Source organism: Somniosus microcephalus, chromosome 12, assembly GCF_052327205.1.
Source record: "Somniosus microcephalus isolate GS21.2 chromosome 12, FLI_Smic_1.0, whole genome shotgun sequence".
NCBI classification, from domain to species: domain Eukaryota; kingdom Metazoa; phylum Chordata; class Chondrichthyes; order Squaliformes; family Somniosidae; genus Somniosus; species Somniosus microcephalus.
Genome location: NC_140998.1, coordinates 78,137,595 through 78,159,864, shown reverse-complemented (window position 1 = coordinate 78,159,864; position 22,270 = coordinate 78,137,595).

The window sequence follows — 22,270 nt, the reverse complement described above, 5'->3', positions numbered from 1 at the left end:
ATGCCTCTGTACCCACTGTCTTGAGACTACCCTCCTCCAGTAAAGACCTGTTTATTGTTCATGTACAGCATCCGTGTGATTATTTAATAACAGTATATCCTCTGAATCACGGATCCAACAGTGGTGACGAGTGTCGATTCGAATCTACCTGCAACATAAAAAAAAATAGTCGAAGCCAGGAACACGGGCATCGACCACGAGCAACCGCCCAGCCATCAGGCAGAGATTGAACTTCGCAGGGGAGGCTGTGGAGAGCCGGGCTTGGTTCCCCAGCCACGACGAGCAGCAAGAGACCGACGACAGGTCCAGCGCAGACCCTTCCCGAGCAGCGGCGGCTGGAGTCGACCGACGGCGGAGAGAAAGCCGAGCAGCGTCGACGGGGTAAGACAGAGGGTAAAGAGCGCAGGGTGCAGCCGGGGGTTGAACACCGAGCGGCGTCGAGAAAAAGAAAACAAACTGGAGAGAGAGAGGGTAAAGAAACAGTCGGGTTCTAGACTGAGCGGCGTTGAAAAAGAAGAACGCGCAGAGCACAGCCAGGGCTCACGGGCTGAACAGGGTCCGCGGGGCGAAGAAAGGGGAGCGCGGGAGACGCCATTGAGCCGCGGAGAAGAAGGAAGAGCGCAGGAGACGCCATTTTTAGAAGCCACAGCAGAGAAGAAGGGCGAGCGCGGGAAGGAAGGAAAGCGCGGGAGACGCCATTTTGTGCCAGCGGAAAAGAAGGGGAAGCGCGGGAGACGCCATTTTTGACAGTTAACTCACACCCAAGGATGCCGAAGAGTGGCAGTATCTCTACGTTCGACAATGAAGTCGAAGATTGGGCGACATATGTGGAACGTATTGAGGTGTACTGCAGGGCGAATGAAGTGCCAGATGCTAATAAAGCACTGGTTCTGTTAAATTCCATGGGTGCAAAAACTTATGGGTTACTGCAAAATCTAATAACCCAAGAGAAGCCGGTAAACAAGAATTTTGAAAGCATAGTAGAAATCCTACAGGACCACTTAAACCCCACACTGCTGCTGATAGCAGAACGATTTAAGTTCCATAAAAGGAACCAACACAAAGACGAAAGCAATGCTGAGTACCTAACGGAACTGTGCAAGCTATCGAAACACTGCCAGTTTGGAGCGGGACTAGCAGATACGTTAAGGGACAAGTTTGTGTGTGGGCTACAAAGTGAAGGAACCCAGAAACGGCTTCTATCAGAAAAGGATCTTACGCGGGACAAAACTTTCAGTATGGCAGTATCACACGAAGCAGCCGCAAGGGGCGCTGCAGAGATACAATGGAGACCGCAAGAATATGGCATCAATGAAATATCCTATGGAACAGGGAAGTGCTATCGCTGCGGCAGAACAACACATGACCAGAAAGATTGTTGGTTCAAGGACCAAGTGTGCAGACAGTGTGGGAAAGCAGGACACATAGCAAGAGTCTGCAGGTCTGGGAAGAAAACCAACAGTAAGAAATCTCCACAGGAGAAGTACAAAAAGGTACACCAGGTGATGGACAGTGGTTCAGACGAACAGAAAAGTGACACAGACTACGGAAGCAAGGAGCTGGGTTGTCTGAAACTACATAAGGTAACCGAAATGGAGGATCACCAGACTATCTGGGTTACACTCAAGATAGACGGAGTCCAAGTGAAAATGGAATTGGACACAGGGTCAGCTCTAACAGTCATAAATCAAAGAGACTACAAGTGGCTATTTTCACACATACCCTTGAAAGCTACAGAGATTGTCTTGAAGACGTATACGGGGCAAAAAGTCTACCCCAAAGGAAAAATAAGGGTGAAAGTGACATATAAAGGCCAGGAAATACCTAAAATGGAAATATATGTATTGCCAGATGGAGGACCACCACTGCTAGGACGTGAATGGATCCGGAAGATACAATTAGATTGGCATTCCATACAGGCACTGAAGGCTGAGGCCGTAAAGGATGACGACGTCACAACTGGACGACTGTCAAAAATGCTAACTGACGCAAAAGAAGTGTTCCAGGAGGGACTAGGAACACTAAAAGGAATAACAGCAATGATTAAAATAGAGGAAAATGCAAGCCCAAAGTTTCTGAAGGCCAGACCAGTGCCTTATGTGATCAGACCAGCTGTTGAAGCAGAGCTGGAAGGGTTGGAACGTTCAGGAGTACTGTCAAAAGTGGACTGGAGCGAGTGGGCTACACCCATCGTTCCTGTAATGAAGAGGTCGTTGAGTAATACGCCTGGGGAACCAAAGAAGGTCCGCATCTGTGGGGATTTTAAGGTGACAGTGAACCCAGTCCTTCACACGGTACAATATCTGCTTCCACGAATTGAGGATATTTTTGCCTCGCTATCTGGAGGTAAACGCTTCACCAAAATTGATCTAGCCCAGGCGTACTTGCAAATGGAGGTAGAAGAAGCTTCGAAACAATACCTTACGATCAACACTCATAAAGGTCTCTATCAATACAACCGGCTGGTGTTTGGAGTAGCCTCGGCTCCGGCTATCTGGCAAAGGGCGATGGATCAGGTCCTGCAAGGGATTCCAGGGACCCAGTGTTATTTGGACGACATCTTGGTCACGGGCGAAAATGACGGTGATCACCTCGCCAACTTGGAGAAGGTGTTCACCAGATTAAAGGAGTATGGGCTACGAGCTAATCGCCACAAGTGCGAGTTTTTCCAGAAGCAGATCTCGTATTGTGGCCACGTCATCAATGAAGAGGGGTTACATAAGTCCCCTGACAAGATTGAGGCAGTAGTCAAGGCTATAGCACCGGAACATGTGTCACAACTGAGGTCGTTCCTCGGGCTGGTAAACTACTACCACAAGTTCTTACCAAATTTGTCCACGGTATTACACCCACTGAACACCCTACTGCAAACAGGGGTACCATGGAAGTGGGATGACGAACGTAGACGAGCTTTCCAGAAGTGTAAGGTATTGATCACATCAAAAGACGTGTTGGCCCATTTCAACCCAGCACTACCAATTCATTTGGCATGTGATGCATCACCCTATGGTATTGGAGCGGTGCTGTCGCACAAATTCCCAGACGGGTTGGAGAGGCCAGTAGCCTTTGCGTCTCGGTCACTAACCTCAGCCGAGCGCAACTATGCCCAGATTGACAGGGAGGCCCTCAGCCTAGTATGGGGAGTAAAAAAATTCAACCACTATCTGCATGGGCAGAAGTTCACCTTGCTGACTGACCACCAACCACTTGTCTCCGTCTTTAATCCTAAGAAGGGCGTTCCAGTGATGACTGCACAGCGGTTACAAAGATGCCCCTGTTTCTAGGGGCGAATCAATATGAAATAGAATATAAAGGCACGAAACAGCATGGGAATGCTGATGGGCTATCGCGCCTGCCACTGCCTACTGTGGAGGAAGCACCAGCAGTGGACCCTATCGAGATATTTTATTCGTCAATAATTGAACGATTGCCAGTAACAAACGCGGATATAGAGAAGGAGACCCGAAATGATCCGACGCTGTCGCGGCTATATGAATTGATGGTGAGGGGATGGCCAACACATGGCGACTCACTGTTGCCAGCATTCTCATCCAGAAGAGAACAGCTGTCAGTATGCCAGGGGACAGTGATGTGTGGATCCAGAGTGGTGATTCCACCCAAGTTAAGGGAGAGAGTGCTAAATGAGCTACATGAAGGTCATCTGGGGGGAGTGAAAATGAAAAGCCTTGCTAGGGCTTATGTGTGGTGGCCGGGAATCGATCAACAAATCGAAGACCTAACTAAGAGCTGCTTAGGATGCCAGAAGGCCCAAAATGCACCACCACATGCCCCTCTACACCCATGGGAGTGGCCCTCCTCTCCATGGCAACGGGTGCATATTGATTTCGCTGGTCCATTCATGGACTCAATGTTCTTAATAGCAGTGGATGCTCATTCAAAGTGGCCTGAGGTGATAAAAATGTCTTCAACCACTACAGAGAAAACGATTGCAGTCCTACAGACCATATTTGCCAGAAACGGTTTGCCAGAGCAGATTTGCTCTGATAATGGACCACAGTTTGTGTCCGACGAGTTCCAAAAATTTATGAAAAGTAATGGGGTAAGGCATTACACATCCGCCCAGTATCATCCAGCCACAAATGGATTGGCTGAGAGGTTCGTACGAACCTTTAAGAAGGCGATAAAGGCCATGTGCGACGATGAAATTCCACTACAGCATAAGATGGACAATTTCTTATTAGCCTACCGAAACGCGACACATGCAGTTACCAACCAGACCCCGGCCATGATGTTCTTTAACCGAAGGTTGAGATCTCGTCTGGACTTGCTCAGACCAAATGTGCGAAGAAATGTGGATGACAAACAATTCCAGCACATCAATGAGAAGCCGACAAGGAGCTTCAATGTAGGGCAACCAGTCTTGGCCAGTGACTATCGAACAGAGAAACGGCAACCCGGAACGATATGTACAAGGCAGGGGCCATTAATGTACACAGTGGATGTCGGGGAGAACATTGTGAGGCGCCACGTCGATCAGATCTTAACGTCACAGGAACACGTCAACCCCATGTCTCAAGTACCTGGGGATGAACCCGACATACCGGTAGCATCTACTTCAGACCCAGTAGCAGTGGAACCCGATGAACTACCCGATGAAAAGGGGTCAGAATCGCCTCTGCACCAAGAACAAGACCCTCCGGAAAGGCACTATCCCGAAAGGGTCAGGAAGCCGCCCCAAAGACTGAATCTATAAATGGACTTTTGTTGTTTAATGTACATGTTGAAATGTTAATTGTTATTTGAATATTAGGGGTATTACTAATCTAAAAGGGGAGGAATTGTAGTGTATGTGCCTTTAAGTCAGAACTACTTTTACAGCTCCTGTATACTGTAGTACCGGCAGTGACCACACCGGTATATAAGCTTTGCGCATGCCTCTGTACCCCCTGTCTTGAGACTACCCTCCTCCAGTAAAGACCTGTTTATTGTTCATGTACAGCATCCGTGTGATTATTTAATAACAGTATATCCTCTGAATCACGGATCCAACAGGGAGAAGGCAGGGACAGGGCACTGAGTTTGGATGATCAGCCATGATCTCATTGAATGGCGGAGCAGGCTCGAGGGGCCAAATGGCCTACTCCTGCTCCTATCTTCTATGTTTCTATGTTTCTATGAATAGTATAGATGCATTTAAGGGGAGGCTAGACAAACATATGAGGGAAAAGGGAATAGAGAGTTATGCTGACCGAGTTAGATGAGGAAAGACGGGAGGAGGCTCGAGTGGAGCATAAACGCCGGCATGGACTGGTTGGGCCGAATGGCCTGTTTCTGTGCCGAATATCCTATGTAATCCTATGAATGTAATAATTACCACGAATGTGACATCACACTATTGAAGCGCATTCAGACACCATTTATAAATAATACAATAACACTGTTTAGGAATGTCAGTTTTTCATACCCACTGTCTATGTGGCCTATTCAGAAAATCTTTCTACATATCAGTGCCCATGTCATTTATTTTTCACAGATTTATTAATGATTGCTGCACTATCTCCACATTTAAAGAAAACTGACATGACTTCTGCTAGTGGAATACGTGTAGAGATTAACCTCCATCAACCATCACTAGTCTCTGACAGTTTGCCCATGTTCCTATCTTTAGTTTGCACACTGATGACCACAAAGTACAACCAAGCAGCATCCACCCGTTAGTTCCAAGCTCTCAGTACACTGACTGACACCCACCTCTACCTCTCCACCGCCTCTCTCAACACTTCCACTGCCTTTGTGTTGTCAGATTGCTCGTCTGACATCCAATCCTGGATGAGCCAAAAATTCCTCCAGATAAACCTTGGGAACACCTAAGACATTGTTTTCAGCCCCACCCCAACTCCGTTCCTTGGCCACTGATTCCTTCTCTGTTCTCTGGCTGCTATCTCAGGTTAAACCAAATGGTTTGCCATCGCAGCATCCCTGAACTGAGCTTCCAACTCCACAATCCTCTCCATTACAAAGACCACCTACTTGCACCTTTGTAACATTGCCCATCTCTGCTGATGCTTCAGCCCACCTTCCCTCTTATAGCTGAGGTTTTGCAGCTTTCAGAATTTTCTCCAGTTTATGTATTATGGAGATTCCAATGTTCTCGCCAACAACACGTGGAAGGAGCTCACAGACTTGTTGTCGAAAAGATTAAGATCATCTGTTCATTTGCCTCTGCCACACCCCCCAATTCCCTTGTCCACCAAGCCAAATCTCTCCCAAGGCTCCCCTGCGCTCTAGCCCTGAACCAATGTCTTTCTCTAGTTTCTCCCTTACCTCCTGCTCTATCAACATGAATGCGACGCACTTCCTAGTGCCCTTGACCCCATTCCCACTAAACGGTTGGCCACTAATGTACTACTAGTGTTTATTTCAGTATCACTGCACACAAGCTAAAAACAAAGACAAAAGGGCCTAAAAAGTGAATCTGTAAAGACTTTTTTTATTCGTTTCTGGGATGTGGGTGTTGCTGGCAAGGCCAGCATTTATTGCCATCCCTAACTGCCCTTGAGAAGGTGGTGGTGAGCCACCTTCTTGAACCGATGCAGTCCTTGTGGTGAAGGTACTCCCACAGTGCTGTTAGGGAAGGAGTTCCAGGATTTTGACCCAGCGACGATGAAGGAACGGCGATATATTTCGAAGTCGGGATGGTGTGTAACTAGATGGGGAACTTGCAGGTGATGGTGTTCCCATGCGCCTGCTGCCTTTGTCCTTCTAGGTGGTAGAGGTTGCGGGTTTAGGAGGTGCTGCTGAAGAATCCTTGGCGAGTTGCTGCAGTGCATCTTGTAGATGGTACACACTGCAGCCACGGTACGCCGGTGGTGGAGGGAGTGAATGTTTGAGAGGGTGGATGGGATGCCAATCAAGCAGGCTACTTTGTCCTGGATGGTGTCAAGCTTCTTGAGTGTTGTTCAAGCTGCATTCATCCAGGCAAGTAGAGAGTATTCCATCACACTCCTGACTTGTGCCTTGTCGATGGTTGTGGAAAGGCTTTGGGGAATCAGGAGGTGAGACACTCACCACAGAATAATGGAAACATAGAAACATAGAAGATAGTAGCAGGAGTAGGCCATTCAGTACCTTGAGCCCGCCCCACCATTTAATGAGATCATGGATGATCATCCAAATTCAGTACCCTGTCCCTGCTTTCTCCCCATATCCCTTGATCCCTTTAGCCTCAAGAAATATATCCAACTCCTTCTTGAATATATTTAATGAATTGGCCTGAACTGCCCTGTGTGGCAGAGAATTCCACAGGTTCACCACTCTCTGGGTGAAGAAATTCCTCCTCATCTCAGTCCTAAATGGCTTACCCCTTATCCTTAGACTGTGACCCCTGGTTCTGGACTCCCCCGCCATCGGGAACAGCCTTCCTGCATCTAGTCTGTCTAGTCCTGTTAGAATATTATAAGTTTCAATGAGATCCCCTCTCATTCTTCTAAACTCTACCAAATATAAGCCTAATCGAACCAATCTCTCCTCATATGTCATTCCTGCCATCCCAGGTATCAGTCTGGTGAATCTTCGCTGCACTCTCTCCATGGCAAGAGCATCCTTCCTCAGATAAGGTGACCAAAACTGCACACAATACACAAGATGTGGTCTCACTAAGGCCCTGTACAACTGCAAGACTTCCTTGCTCCTGTACTCAAATCCTCTCTCTATGAAGGCCAACATACCATTTGCCTTCTTAACCGCCTGCTGCACCTGCATGCTTACCTTCAGCGACTGGTGCACAAGGACACCCAGGTCTCGTTGCACTTCCCCTTTTCCCAATCTATTGCTGTTCAGATAATAATCTGTCTTCCTGTTTTTGCCACTGAAGTGGATAACCTCACATTTATCCACATTATACTGCATTTGCCATGCATCTGCCCAATCACCCAACCTGTCCAAATCATACTGGAGTTTATCGGCATCCTCCTCACAGCACACACGCCTACCCAGCTTTGTGTCATCTGCAAACTTAGAGATGTTATATCTAGTTCCCCCGTCTAGATCATTTATATATATTGTGAATAGCTGGGGTCCTAGCACCGATCCCTGCGGTACCCCACTAGTCACTGCCTGCCACTCGGAAAAAGACCTGTTTATTCCAAGTCTTTGCTTCCTGTCTGCCAACCAGTTCTGTATCCAAGTCAGTACCTTACCCCCAATCCCATGGGTTTTAACTTTACATGCTAATCTCTTACGTGGGACCTTATCGAAAGCCTTCTGAAAGTCCAAATACATCACATCCACTGGTTCTCCCTTATCTATTCTACCAGTTACATCCTCAAAAAATTCCAGTAGATTAGTCAAGCATGATTTACCTTTTGTAAATCCATGTTGACTTTGTCCGATCCTGTCACTGTTTTCCAAGTGCGCTGCTATTACATCTTTTATAATGGACTCTAGCATTTTCCCCACTACTGATGTCAGGTTTACCGGTCTATAATTCCCTGTTTTCTCTCTACCACCCTTCTTAAATAGTGGGGTTATATTAGCTATCCTCCAATCCATGGGTACTGTTCCAGAGTCTATAGAATTGTGGAAGATGACCAGCAATGCATCTACTATTTCTAGGGCCACTTCCTTAAGTACCCTAGGATGTAGATTATCAGGCCCCGGGGATTTATCGACCTTCAATCCCATCAATTTCCCTAACACCATTTCCCTACAAATACTGATTTCATTCAATTCCTCCCTCTCATTAGCCCCTATGTTCCCCAACATCTCTGGGTGGTTATTTGTGTCCTCCTTTGTGAAGACAGAACCAAAGTATGTATTTAATTGGTCTGCCATTTCTTTGTTCCCCATTATAAATTCCCCTGATTCTGTCTGCAAGGGACCTATGCTTGACTTCACCAATCTTTTTCTCTTCACATATCTATAGAAGCTTTTACAGTCAGTTTTTATGTTCCCAGCAAGCTTACTCTCGTACTCTATTTCCCCCCTCTTAATTAATCCCTTTGTCCTCCTTTGCTGAATCCTAAACTGCTCCCAATCCTCAGGTTTGCTGCTTTTTCTGGCCAATGTATATGTCTTCTCCTTGGATCTTATGCTATCCCTAATTTCCCTTGTTAGCCAATGTTGAGTCACCTTTTTTGTTTTATTTTTAAGCCATACAGGGATTAATTAATTGAAATCAAATCAATACCACTAATTACACTAGAATTAAATGATATACTCAAGGGCCCTTGGTTACTAGCACTCCCCGATACACAACAGAGACCTTAGAAAGTATAACCACAAAAATTAAGACCTTCTAAATGTTATAAACTATTAATCTTAACTGTCAAACAATAGAGTAGTATAAATACTCACTTGGCTATACTCACCCAATCAGCTGCTTCCTCTTGCCAGCGTCACTTTTTGAATCATGACGTGGCTCCGGAACGCCGCCGCCGGTCTGTGAGATTGGCAAGCCTCTGTAAAAAAGCCCGCGAAAGTGAGTTTAAGTACTCACTGTACCGCCGCTCTCTGCTCCTCCTGACACTGGCCTCTGTAAAAAAGCCCGCAAAAGTGAGTTTAAATACTCACTGAACCTCCGCTCCCGACACTGGCCTCTGAAAAAAAGCCCGCAAAAGTGAGATTAAATACTCACTGAACCTCCGCTCTCACCACTTCCGATACCCAGCTTCTGACCTGCTCTTGTTGCCACAGTATTTATGTGGCTGGTCCAGTTAAGTTTCTGGTCAATGGTGACCCCCAGGATGTTGATGGTGGCTGTGTCGGCAATGATAATGCCGTTGAATGTCAAGGGGGCGGTGGTTAGAGTCTCGCTTGTTGGAGGTAGTCATTGCCTGGCTCTTGTGTGGCATGAATGTTACCTGCTACTTATCAGTCCAAGCCTGAATGTCATCCAGGTCTTGCTGCATTTGGGCATGGACTGCCTCATTATCTGAGGAGTCGCGAATGGAACTGAACACTGTGCAGTTATCAGCGAACATCCCCACTTCTGACCTTATGATGGAGGGAAGGTCATTGATGAAGCAGCTGAAGATGGTTGGGCCTAGGACACTGCCCTGGGGAACTCCTGCAGAGATGTCCTGGGGCTGAGATGATTGACCTTCAACAACTACAACCAGCTTCCCTTGTGCTAGGTATGACTCCAGCCAGTGGAGCATTTTCCTCCCGATTCCCATTGGCTCCTTAATGCCACACTTGGTCAAATGCTGCCTTGATATCAAGGGCAGTCACTCTCACCTCAGCTCTGGAATTCAGCTCCTGTGTCCATGTTTGGACCAAGGCTGTAATGAGGTCGGGATCTGAGTGGTCTTGGTGGAACCCAAACTGGGCATCAGTGAGCAGGTTATTGGTGAGTAAGTGCTGCTTGATAGCTCTTTCGATGACACCTTCCATCACTTTGCTGATGATTGAGAGTAGACTGATGGGGTGGTAATTAGCTGGAGTGGATTTGTCCTGCTTTTTGTGGACAGGACATACCTGGGCAGTTCTCCACATTGTCGGGTAGATGCCAGTGTTGTAGCTGTACTGGAACAGCTTGGTTAGAGGCGCGGCTAGTTCTGGAGCACAATTCTTCAGCACGACAGCCGGGATGTTGTCAGGGCCCATAGCCTTTGCTGTATCCAGTGCGCTCAGCCGTTTCTTGATATCACGTGGAGTGAATCGAATTGGCTGAAGACTGGCTTCTGTGATAGTGGGGACCTCAGGAGGAGGCCAATATGGATCATCCACTCGGCACTTCTGGCTGAAGATGGTTGCAAACACTTCAGCCTTGTCTTTTGCACTCGTGTTCTGGGCTCCGCCATCATTGAGGATGGGGATATTCATGGAGCCTCCTCCTCCCGTTAGTTAATTGGCCACCACTATTCACGAATGGATGTGGCAGGATAGCAGAGCTTTGATCTGATCTGTTGATTGTGGGATCGCTTAGCTCTGTCTATAGCATGCTGCTTCCGCTTTTTAGCATGCATGTAGTCCTGTGTTGCAGCTTCTCCAGGATGACACCTCATTTTTAGATACACCTGGTGCTACTCCTGGCATGCTCTTCTGCACTCATTGAACCAGGGTTGGTCTGCTGGCTTGATGGTAATGCTAATGGCCCACAGCGTCTCATGGATGCCCAGTTTTGAGCTGCTAGATCTGTTCTGAAGCTATCCCATTTAGCACAGTGGTAGTGCCACACAACACGATGAAGGGTGTCCTCAGTGTGAAGACGGGATTTCGTCTCCATAAGGACTGCTACTAATGCTGTCATGGACAGATGCATCTCTGATAGGTAGATTGGTGAGAATGAGGTCAAGTAGGTTTTTCCCTCGTGTTGGTTCTCTCACCACCTGCTGCAAGCCCAGACTGGCAGTTATGTCCTTCAGGACTCGGCCAGCTCGGTCAGTAGTGGTGCTACCGAGCCACTCTTGGCGATTGACATTGAAGTCCCCACCCAGAGTACATTGATTAGATAAGATTTAAAAAATCTACATATGCTAGAAATGTGAAACAAAAATAAACAGCTCAATCAGCAGCTATGAAAATAAATACATTTTTGGGGTCCAGAGTTCTTTAGAACTAGGGGTTGAATAAAGTACCTCAATCAGTAAGAACACAAGATATTCAAGTACTTTAAAGATACTGGTTAAATAAACTTACTTTCTTAAATTTGGCACGCACTCTTTGCTCCATTTTTTCACAAATACACCACCCACTCTCCTCCGTCTTTCACCGGATAATCCTGCCTCTGTCCGCATTTTATTCGTCTAATTTATTTATGAGGTAGATGCAGCTCAATTTTCCCCTGCTTTGATTGGTCAGTTCTGCCATCAATGATCAGTCACCCCGGTTTGACGACATAGTGGGTGATGCCTCCAGCACGTCACGACCAAGAACATAAGTACATAAGAATTAGGAGCAGGAGTAGGCCACATGGCCTCTCGAGCCTGCTCCGCTATTCAATAAGATCATGGCTGATCATCGACCTCAACTCCACTTTCCCGCCCAATCTCCATATCCCTTGATTCCCCATGAGTCCAAAAATCTATCTATCTCAGCCTCGAATATACTCAAAGACTCAGCATTCACAGCCCTTTGGGGGCAGAGAATTCCAAAGATTCATAACACTCTGAGTGACGAAATTCTATCCCTTATCCTGAGACTATGCCCCCTGGTTCTAGAGACTCCAGCCAGGGGAAACAACCTCTCAGCATATATCCTGTCAATCCCCTTCAGAATCTTGTATGTTTCAATGAGATCACCTCACATTCTTCTAAACTCCAGAGAGTATAGGCCCATTCTACACAATCTCTTATCATAGGACAGCCCTCTCATCCCAGGAATCTATCTAGTGAATCTTTGTTGCACCGCCTCCAAGGCAAGTATATCCTTCCTTAGATAAGGAGATCAAAACTGTGCACAGTACTCCAGGTGTGGTCTCACCAAGGCCCTGTAGAATTGTAGCAAGACTTCCTTTCTCTTATACTCCAACCCCTTTGCAATAAAGGCTAACATGCCATTTGCCTTCCTTATTGCTTGCTGTACCTACATGCTAGCTTTCTGTGTTTCTTGCATGAGGACACCCAAATCTCCCTGAACACCAACAATTAAAAGTTCCGCACCATTTAAAATATATTCTATTTTTCTATTCTTCCTACCAAAGTGAATAACCCCACATTTCCCTACATTATACTCCAAGGTTGTATAAACATCAGCCACACCTGCGATAACTAGTTAAAGTGTACAGTTTTTGGATGTAGCTAATGGGGGTGAAATTTTAAATTTATTTTCCTAAATCTGTAGGTCAGAGTTCTTGTTTATTGCCTAAAGCTATTTTACATTTAATCTCTGAACATTTTATTCGGGGACTAGTTTCTAGAACCAGGGACTCCTCCAGGGACATTGTTTGCCCGGGGACACAGTACCTAATCCGGGGACTGTCCCCGGAAAACGGGGACATAGGGTCGCCCTATTCTCGATGGTAGCTTGATTGGCAGTTCAACGAGGCAGTCCTCAACAGAGAGAAGTGAGGGAGGAGTCAGAGGTCAGCCTTTGTCTCTCTATCTCTCTCCCTGGCGATGTCAGTCTTGGGCTGTTTGAGGTTGGAACAATGGACAGAGATAGGGAGAGATCTTGCTCTCTTGCCAACCAGCAAAGGATGCTATGAGAGTCTTCAGGCTGAGATATAAATGTAAGAAATCACACAACACCAGGTTATAGTCCAATAGCTTTATTTGAAATCACAAGCTTTCTGAGCGCTGCTCCTTCGTCAGGTGAAGTGGAGAGATGCATAAAAACACAGCTTATATAGTCAGAGAATAATGTCAGATGTTTAGAGGTAATCTTTCTAACTGCCATTTATCACACCTCAGCAGAGAGATAATCACAGCAAAGGTGTAAATGGTGTCCAAACAGTTTATTCAGGAAAACATTACATCAAAGAACAATGAGGTGGGGTCACAAGGGGTCAAATGTTGCAGATGCTGGGGTCTGTATGAAAAACAAAAAAACAGACAAAAAACATGTTTTTGGTGGAAATCACAGCAGGTCCGGCCGCATCTGTGTGGAGAGAACAAGCCAATGACGACTCGAGTCTGGATGACCCTACGTCAGGTGGGGTTACACGTAGCGTGACATGAACCCAAGATCCCGGTTCAGGCCGTCCTCATGGGTGCGGAACTTGGCTATCAGTTTCTGCTCGATGATTTTGCGTTGTTGTGTGTCTCGAAGGCCGCCTTGGAGAATGCTTACCCGAAGATCGGAGGCTGAATGTCCTTGACTGCTGAAGTGTTCCCCGACTGGGAGGGAACACTCCTGCCTGGCGATTGTTGCGCGGTGTCCGTTCATCCGTTGTCGCAGTGTCTGCATGGTCTCGCCGATGTACCATGCTCCGGGGCATCCTTTCCTGCAACGTATGAGGTAGACAACGTTGGCCGAGTCACATGAGTATGTACCATGTACCTGGTGGGTGGTGTCCTCACGTGTGATGATGGTATCTGTGTTGATGATCTGGCATGTCTTGCAGAGGTTGCTGTGGCAGGGTTGTGAGGTGTCGTGGTCGCTGTTCTCCTGAAAGCTGGGTAATTTGCTGCGAACGATGGTCTGTTTGAGGTTAGGCGGCTGTCCTTGACTGCTGAAATGTTCCCCGACTGGGAGGGAACACTCCTGCCTGGCGATTGTTGCGTGGTGTCCGTTCATCCGTTGTCGCAGTGTCTGCATGGTCTCGTCGATGTACCATGCTCCGGGGCATCCTTTCCTGCAACGTATGAGGTAGACAACGTTGGCCGAGTCACATGAGTATTGAGGAAGTGTACTTTTATATTACAAAATGGCTTCACAAGGTACAGAATAGAAAACACAAAATGGCTTCCATAGATTAGTAATTGCTAGTTCTGCTGAAAAAGCAGAACTCTCCAATTAACAAAATGACCTCAACTGTTAATTAGAACAAAGACCTTCAAAGGTACATACTGTAAGCCTCCCTATCTCTTTCTCATAGCTAGATGAAGAGAGTCCTTGAGTCATGTATAAACCAGGATAGGGAGTCAAAGAAGAACAGAACTTATAGATTAGATAACCCTATCTAAAGGCATTCCTTTTTGTTCCAGTCCTTTTTATCCTTGATTACAGTTTTACTAACACTATATTTTTCTTGTTACTAATTATGATCTCAGACTTTGATCATGTGATTCTGAAGGCTTGCTTTAACTATAAATATGTTACCTTTTGCCTATGATCTTAGAAGTGGTCAGCGTAGCCATTGTCTACATGTCCGCTTCCCTTGTATACAAGAACTAATAAAGTCTTCCTTTGACGATACTTTGTGTTTAAAGAGTCTTACTTGGGAGTCGAGACTTTGACAGTATTACTTGGAGGTTCCACCCAGATCGCTTGCTGCCTTTGGGTAAGTCACGGACAAAGACATTGTGAATTTCTAGTGACAGATCCTGAATGGCCACAGTGATGTTTTATCACATAATAAGGATTTCTCATTAGATACTGAATTGGTGTAGTCTGTTTCTTCCGACGGGAGTACTGCGATCAAGTTAAGACTCGTGTTTTAGATTTGAGTGAATCCTGTAACTTTTGCTTCTTTTATTTTAACGTTAAAAGGAGGAGGATACTGACGGCTCAGGTCTCAAAACTATCGGGCAAAGGAGACAAGGGAAAAGTCGGCAGGGTTGCGTCCCGGACTAATAAAGGTACCAGGTTGTGAAAGAGAGTGCTAAAGGTTAAAACTGCAGTATCAAGGGTGGGTCCCTTGAGCCGGGGTTAAAGTCCCACGGCAGAAAGTATCGTTTGAGGATTGTCACTGTGTTTTAAAGACCTGTATTACCAGGCTCAGGATTATTCTCCGTTGAGATACCTTCTACGAGGGTTCAAGCCCCTCGCATTAAAGCATAAGGATTTTATATGAACATAGAGGTTAAGAATTATCGCAACCATTGTTTTCCGTTTTGTTTGTTGATTGTTGACAACATTAAGACAGAAGACTTTCACATAAAGTATAAGTTAAATGTTAAGGACTCAGCTTGTAGTGGCGTACAACGCAAACTGAGAATTGACTATTTGTTTAGTTTAGAGTATAAGATCAATGTCTGAGCATTTTGTCTGTTTGCCTGTTTGGGCTGTTGCATTACTTGTCATTTCTTTGATTGTTGTTATTACTTTTTATTGTTCATCACTTATGGTCCTTTGGACAGTCAGTAATAGTCGCAAGGGGGTAAAGGGCGAAACTTGCAATCTAGAAGAAGAGTGCCTGGTATAAATTAAGAACTAAAACTTTACTAAGATGGGAGCTTCACAGAGTAAGATCCCAGAAAAAGGGACTCCCACTTTTTACATCTTTAACAACTATGGTCGAATGTCCACAAATGATTTATCTAAATGGTCTAAATGGACCAAGAAAGACAAACACCCGTTCCGAGCTACGGACAATAGTCCATGAGTTACCGGACCCCTCAGAGGACTTAGAAAAAGCAATTAATGAGCTCAAAAGCATCGTTATTTGCCATCAGCCCACTATTGTGGACGTCGACCAGCTACTCAGAGCTTGGTTAAAAGATTCCAAATACCACCTTTTAACAGATGGTCCAGGTAGTTTCAACCATATTAACGACCATAGAATACATCAGCAATGGAATCCTGAAATACTACCAAACGATGCATTCTGGACCAACTTATATACAACAATGCATGCTAAATTCCCAAAAAGAACTAATTGGACAAAAATAATTGAAACCACTCAGAAAAAGGACGAAGATGTTGAGGATTATGTAGAAAGAATAGAAGCAATTATGGGGCAACATTCTGGAATGACCAAGGAAAATTACCAGATCCCTTTAATTAATGCCCTTGTAAATGGTCTCAGAACAGAACTTAAAGAACCATTGACTTTAGTCTGCCTAGATTGGAGACATAAAACAACTCCTGAATTAACACAAATTCTGAAAGGAATTCAGGAGAGAAATAGAGACCAAAAGAGTAAGGTTTCCCTCTTAATGGAGCAGACAGCTCCCGCAGCTCCGACTGCCCAGACTACCATTTATTATCAGGGCCACTACAGAGGACGAGGCAGAGGGTATAACAGAGGCGGATTTAGAGGAAATAGTAGAGGAGGGACTGGCAGAGGCCAGTGGAACGGAAGGGGCGCAAACTCTCCGTGTTTTAACTGTGGTCAGATCGGACACTGGAAGTCCGACTGCCCGTTCCCCAAGCAGCAGAATCAAGGATGGGGAGGTGCCCCAAACAATGTAAATACCCAAGCCCAGGTTCACACTCGTCCGCAGGCAGGTTTTACAACAGGGAATCCTTGGGGAGGTCAAAATACGGAAGGACAATTCGGATCCCCAGGGCAAAATTATTCAGCATGACGCGGAGAAACAGCCCCGAACGTTACCCACATTCTTCAATTACCTTCAGTATCACTAAATTCTAGCTATGAGCCATATTTATCCATAGAAATGCAGGGCAATAGAGTCCCTTTTCTCGTTGACACAGGAGCCACAACCTCACTATTAACAAAGCAATACGCTAGAGGAACTCCTTGTACTGGAAAGAATGTCACATGTGTAGGACTTTCCGGCGTCTCACAGACTATGACGTGGTCACAACCGTTAGAAATACAAGCAGACAATTTCTCTGGCCAGCATGCCTTTCTTCTATCAGATGAAGCCCCCATGAACCTTTTAGGGAGAGATTTGCTGTGCAAAATGCAGGCAACAATAATTTGTTCAGAAAAAGGACTGCAGGTGCACATCCCTACCGATAGATGTACTATGTGCCCTTTACAAGAATGCTCCCCTCCCATCGTCTACCAGTGGACAAACAAAACCAAGAATTAAGCCACACATTAATGATGATTGTAGGAGCACTGCAATGTGCCTCAAGAACAGCCTCAGAGTACCAGAAGGATTTGAAATTAAACAGCTGGCACATGAATCTGCATTGCACTGCCTTTTATGATGACACGGGAAAGAACACGACTATAAAAGACTGTTACAAACCCTTTTTGAGCCAGAACTTCCTGTTTCAAATTCGGACAATCTTTATTGGACCCGAGGGAATAGCAGCTGCCGTAACGTTAACTCCAGAAGCATGGGAACTGTTTCAAGTCAGGGACTCTAAACCACACTGCACTCTCGCTGTCGCAAACGGCCGTCACCCAAGAGATCTAGGGCCAATGGTCCTCCGTTTTTGCTGCGAAACGATCACCCAATTGGTGACTAAGCCCCGAACAGATTTATCAGAAACTCCTATTTCCAATAGTGACTTAGCGTACTACGTAGACGGGTCAGCCCTTAGGGATGACAAGGGATCACCTAGGGCTGGATATGCCATATCAGATGATCACTCGATTGTGGAAGCGCTCTCACTACCTCAATCCTTTTCAGTGCAACAAGCAGGACTCTTCGCCCTGACAAGAGCTTGCATATTGGCTACTGATCAAACTGTTAACATTTACACCGACTCCAGGTACACTTTTGGGGTTGCTCATGATTACGGACAGATCTGGAAATTAAGGGGATTTTTAACCTCTTCAGGATCAACTATTAAGAATGCCGAACAAATCGATAATCTTTTAAAGGTTCTAATGTGTCCCACTAAAATTTCAGTTATTAAATGTCAGGCTCATACAGGTAGTCAGGATCAGATAGCACTGGGTAACAAACGAGCAGATAGAGCTGCTAAGTCAGCGGCTTTGTCTGATACAGGGCCACAAGTTTCAGCCTTTGTTCTGCGTCAACAGAAATCAGACAATGACCCACCTTCTATTAATGATGTTTTAGCCTTTCAGTCACAGGCTAACTTGGACGAAGTGTTAAGTTGGGCAAAGGATTCTTGTTTTAAAATGTCTGAAGGGCTATGGGTACACCATGACGGCCACATGGTAGCCCCTAAATCTTTACTCCCATGGATTGCCCGATGCGTTCATGTGTTCACGCATGCGGGCAAAGGGGGGATGGCAGACTATATTAATCAAACATGGTATGCACCAGGTATTTCAGCAATTGCAAAACAAATCAGTGAAAGGTGCACCACTTGCCAGGAAATGAATCCAGGTAAAACAGAGAAAGTACAGTCTGCCTCCCACCCGAATCCATCAGGCCCTTTTGTAAATTTGCAAATGGATTTTATTGACTTACCTCCATGTTTAGGATTCAAATATGTGTTGGTAATTATAGATATGTTTTCAAGATGGGTTGAAGCTTTTCCATGTAAAAAGAATGATGCCGTAACGGTTGCAAAGTGTTTGTTAAAAGAAATCATACCAAGGTTTGGAATACCTATGCAGCTTTCAAGCGATAGGGGATCGCACTTCACTGGAATAATTGTAAAGGAACTATGTAAAGCTTTGCAGATTAATCAGCATTTTCACTGCAGTCATCATCCGCAATCGTCAGGACTGGTAGAAAGACATAATGGAGTGCTGAAGAATAAACTTTCTAAACTTTGCAATGAAACTGGACTTAAATGGGTCGAACTATTACCCTTAGCATTGATGATAATGCGAGCAGCAACTAACAGGACAAATGGACTGTCGCCACATGAGGTTGTCATGGGACGACCCCTAAGACTGCCATTCTCAGCACCATTTACGGTGAAACAAATGGACATTCATAAAATGGATGAGAATATGCTAAACTATTGCATCGCATTAACTAAATGTATTTCCAGCTTTCACCAACAGGTAAGGGAAGCTCAAACGGAACCAGCAGAAGGAAAGTGCCACAACTTGGAACCTGGAGATGACGTCTACGTAAAAGTTTTCAAAAGAAAGAACGGCCTGCAGCCACGCTTTGAAGGACCGTATCAAGTGCTCTTAACAACAAACACAGCCATAAAGGGCAAGGAAAGATCTTCCTGGATTCACGCATCCCACTGCAAGAAGGCACCGAATAGAGACAATTGAATCTTGAAAGACTTAAACAATGAAGACGTTACTTATATTTTGTATACTAATCGGACTACTGAGTCTAATATGCCAGGGAGATGGGGAAAGATCCCGAAAGAAACGAGAATTACACGTGAATACTTTTTTGTACATGTCTTACGAATATGCTAAAGCTGGTGGCAAATCTAGTTGTTGGGTCTGTGCCCATGTGCCTATTCACACCACGGGGGGAATTCCCCTAAGATCGATTCCTTTTAATACCTCTGAAACAGCAGAGTGGGTGATAAGGCGAAACAGTTCAGGGGACCCGACTAAGACCTTGGATGTAGGACAGTGGAAATCGGCGGGGTATAACCTAAATACCTTTCAGGGGTGGTATCAGCCCAACTATAATCATACTCGAACACCCCCGTTTCTTGTATTAACAAATACCTCAGGAATCGGTAGACCACCGGGGGCAATATGTTTTAAAAGGCAGGCAGCAGTAAGCAGGATGCAGAACGAACAGAAGGTCGGAGAGAGTTCCTGTAATCAAACAGTCGTGTGGCAACCACCAATCCCTAGCTTACTTGAGAAAGGATTTTTTCAGTTTGACTGGGCTAAAGTGCATAATAAAACCAGTGGGTCCCTCTGGACCGGGGATGCCATCCGAATATGGATGGGAGGAGAGGGTAATTTGACAGCCTATAACTGTACCTATTTCATATGCGGGAACAAGGCTTACTCATGGCTGCCACGACACTGGACAGGATCCTGCTATTTAGGTTATGTAGTACCTTACATCCACCACTTAGATGAGATAGGAGAACATCATGAATTTCGTAGAGCTAAAAGAAAGATAGAAACTTATGAAAGAGTTTTTGGAGTGATGATAGCCCCATATGGAATAGGGATATTAATGAGGGAAACATATGCGCTGGCAGACCTGATAGAAAAAGTAGCAAACGAAACTGAGGAAGGATTGTCCGAAATGAATGCTGAAATGATAGCTATAAGAGTAATGACATTACAGAATCGGATGGCATTAGATTATCTATTGGCAAGTGAAGGAGGAACTTGCGCTTTAATAGGGAGTGAATGCTGTACCTATATCCCAGACAGTTCAGAAAATATAACCAACATCGTTAAACATATAAGAGACGCAGTGAGTCAGTATGAAAACCCAAAGAACCAAGGACGGTTTGACTGGGTATTGGGGGGATGGCTGGGATCAATAGGACAAACATTATTGCATGGATTAGTACTAGTGATAGCAGTGATTGTATGTATTTTTCTATTTTTCACAGTGATTAAATGCTGTTGCAATAGGCTAGGTGAGGCAGCTATACCAGGAGGAAGTATGATGATGCAGAGGGAAGTAAATGAAGAAGAGGAGAAGAACGGTCCCCTAGGAGAAGAAATGAGATGATTGAATAGGATAAACATTTAGGGGCTAGATTGGGAACAACAGGCTAGGGAAAAGAAAGAGGACTCCAGGAGCACTTGAGCTCATGAAGACCCCATAGGTCAGGCATAAACTGTGCGGGTCACCACCATATTTTTAGTCCTCCTCTATAAGCTGTTTGTTCCCTATCTCCTTAGAAGGTGTTTAGTCACGCCCAACCTGCAGGCTAACATAAGCTGCAGGAAATAAAGGAGAAACCTGCAGGCTAACATAAGCTGCAGGAAATAGAATAAAACCTGCAGGCTAACATAAGCTGCAGAAAATAGAATAAAACCCGTAGGCTAACATAAGCTGCAGAAGTATAAAGCAGACATATGCCCAAAATATATCAATAGACAATAAAGGCCCCGGCAATTGAATAGAGCACAGTGAATAAAGTAAAATCCTTAGGAATGGATTGTCCTAGTAAGGACAAAAGGGGGGAATGAGGAAGTGTACTTTTATATTACAAAATGGCTTCACAAGGTACAGAATAGAAAACACAAAATGGCTTCCATAGATTAGTAATTGCTAGTTCTGCTGAAAAAGCAGAACTCTCCAATTAACAAAATGACCTCAACTGTTAATTAGAACAAAGACCTTCAAAGGTACATACTGTAAGCCTCCCTATCTCTTTCTCATAGCTAGATGAAGAGAGTCCTTGAGTCATGTATAAACCAGGATAGGGAGTCAAAGAAGAACAGAACTTATAGATTAGATAACCCTGTCTATAGGCATTCCTTTTTGTTCCAGTCCTTTTTATCCTTGATTACAGTTTTACTAACACTATATTTTTCTTGTTACTAATTATGATCTCAGACTTCGATCATGTGATTCTGAAGGCTTGCTTTAACTATAAATATGTTACCTTTTGCCTATGATCTTAGAAGTGGTCAGCGTAGCCATTGTCTACATGTCCGCTTCCCTTGTATACAAGAACTAATAAAGTCTTCCTTTGATGATACTTTGTGTTTAAAGAGTCTTACTCGGGAGTCAAGACTTCGACAGTATGTACCATGTACTTGGTGGGTGGTGTCCTCACGTGTGATGATGGTATCTGTGTTGATGATCTGGCATGTCTTGCAGAGGTTGCTGTGGCAGGGTTGTGTGGTGTCATGGTCGCTGTTCTCCTGAAAGCTGGGTAATTTGCTGCGAACAATGGTCTGTTTGAGGTTAGGCTTGTTCTCTCCACACAGATGCAGCCGGACCTGCTGTGATTTCCAGCAAAAAAAATGTTTTTTGTCTGTTTTTTTGTTTTTCATACAGACCCCAGCATCTGCAACATTTGACCCCTTGTGACCCCACCTCATTGTTCTTTGATGTAATGTTTTCCTGACTAAACTGTTTGGACACCATTTACACCTTGGATTGCTGTGATTATCTCTCTGCCGAGGTGTGATAAATGGCAGTTAGAAAGATTACCTGTAAACATCTGACATTATTCTCTGGCGATATAAGCTGTGTTTTTATGCATCTCTCCACTTCACCTGATGAAGGAGCAGCGCTCCGAA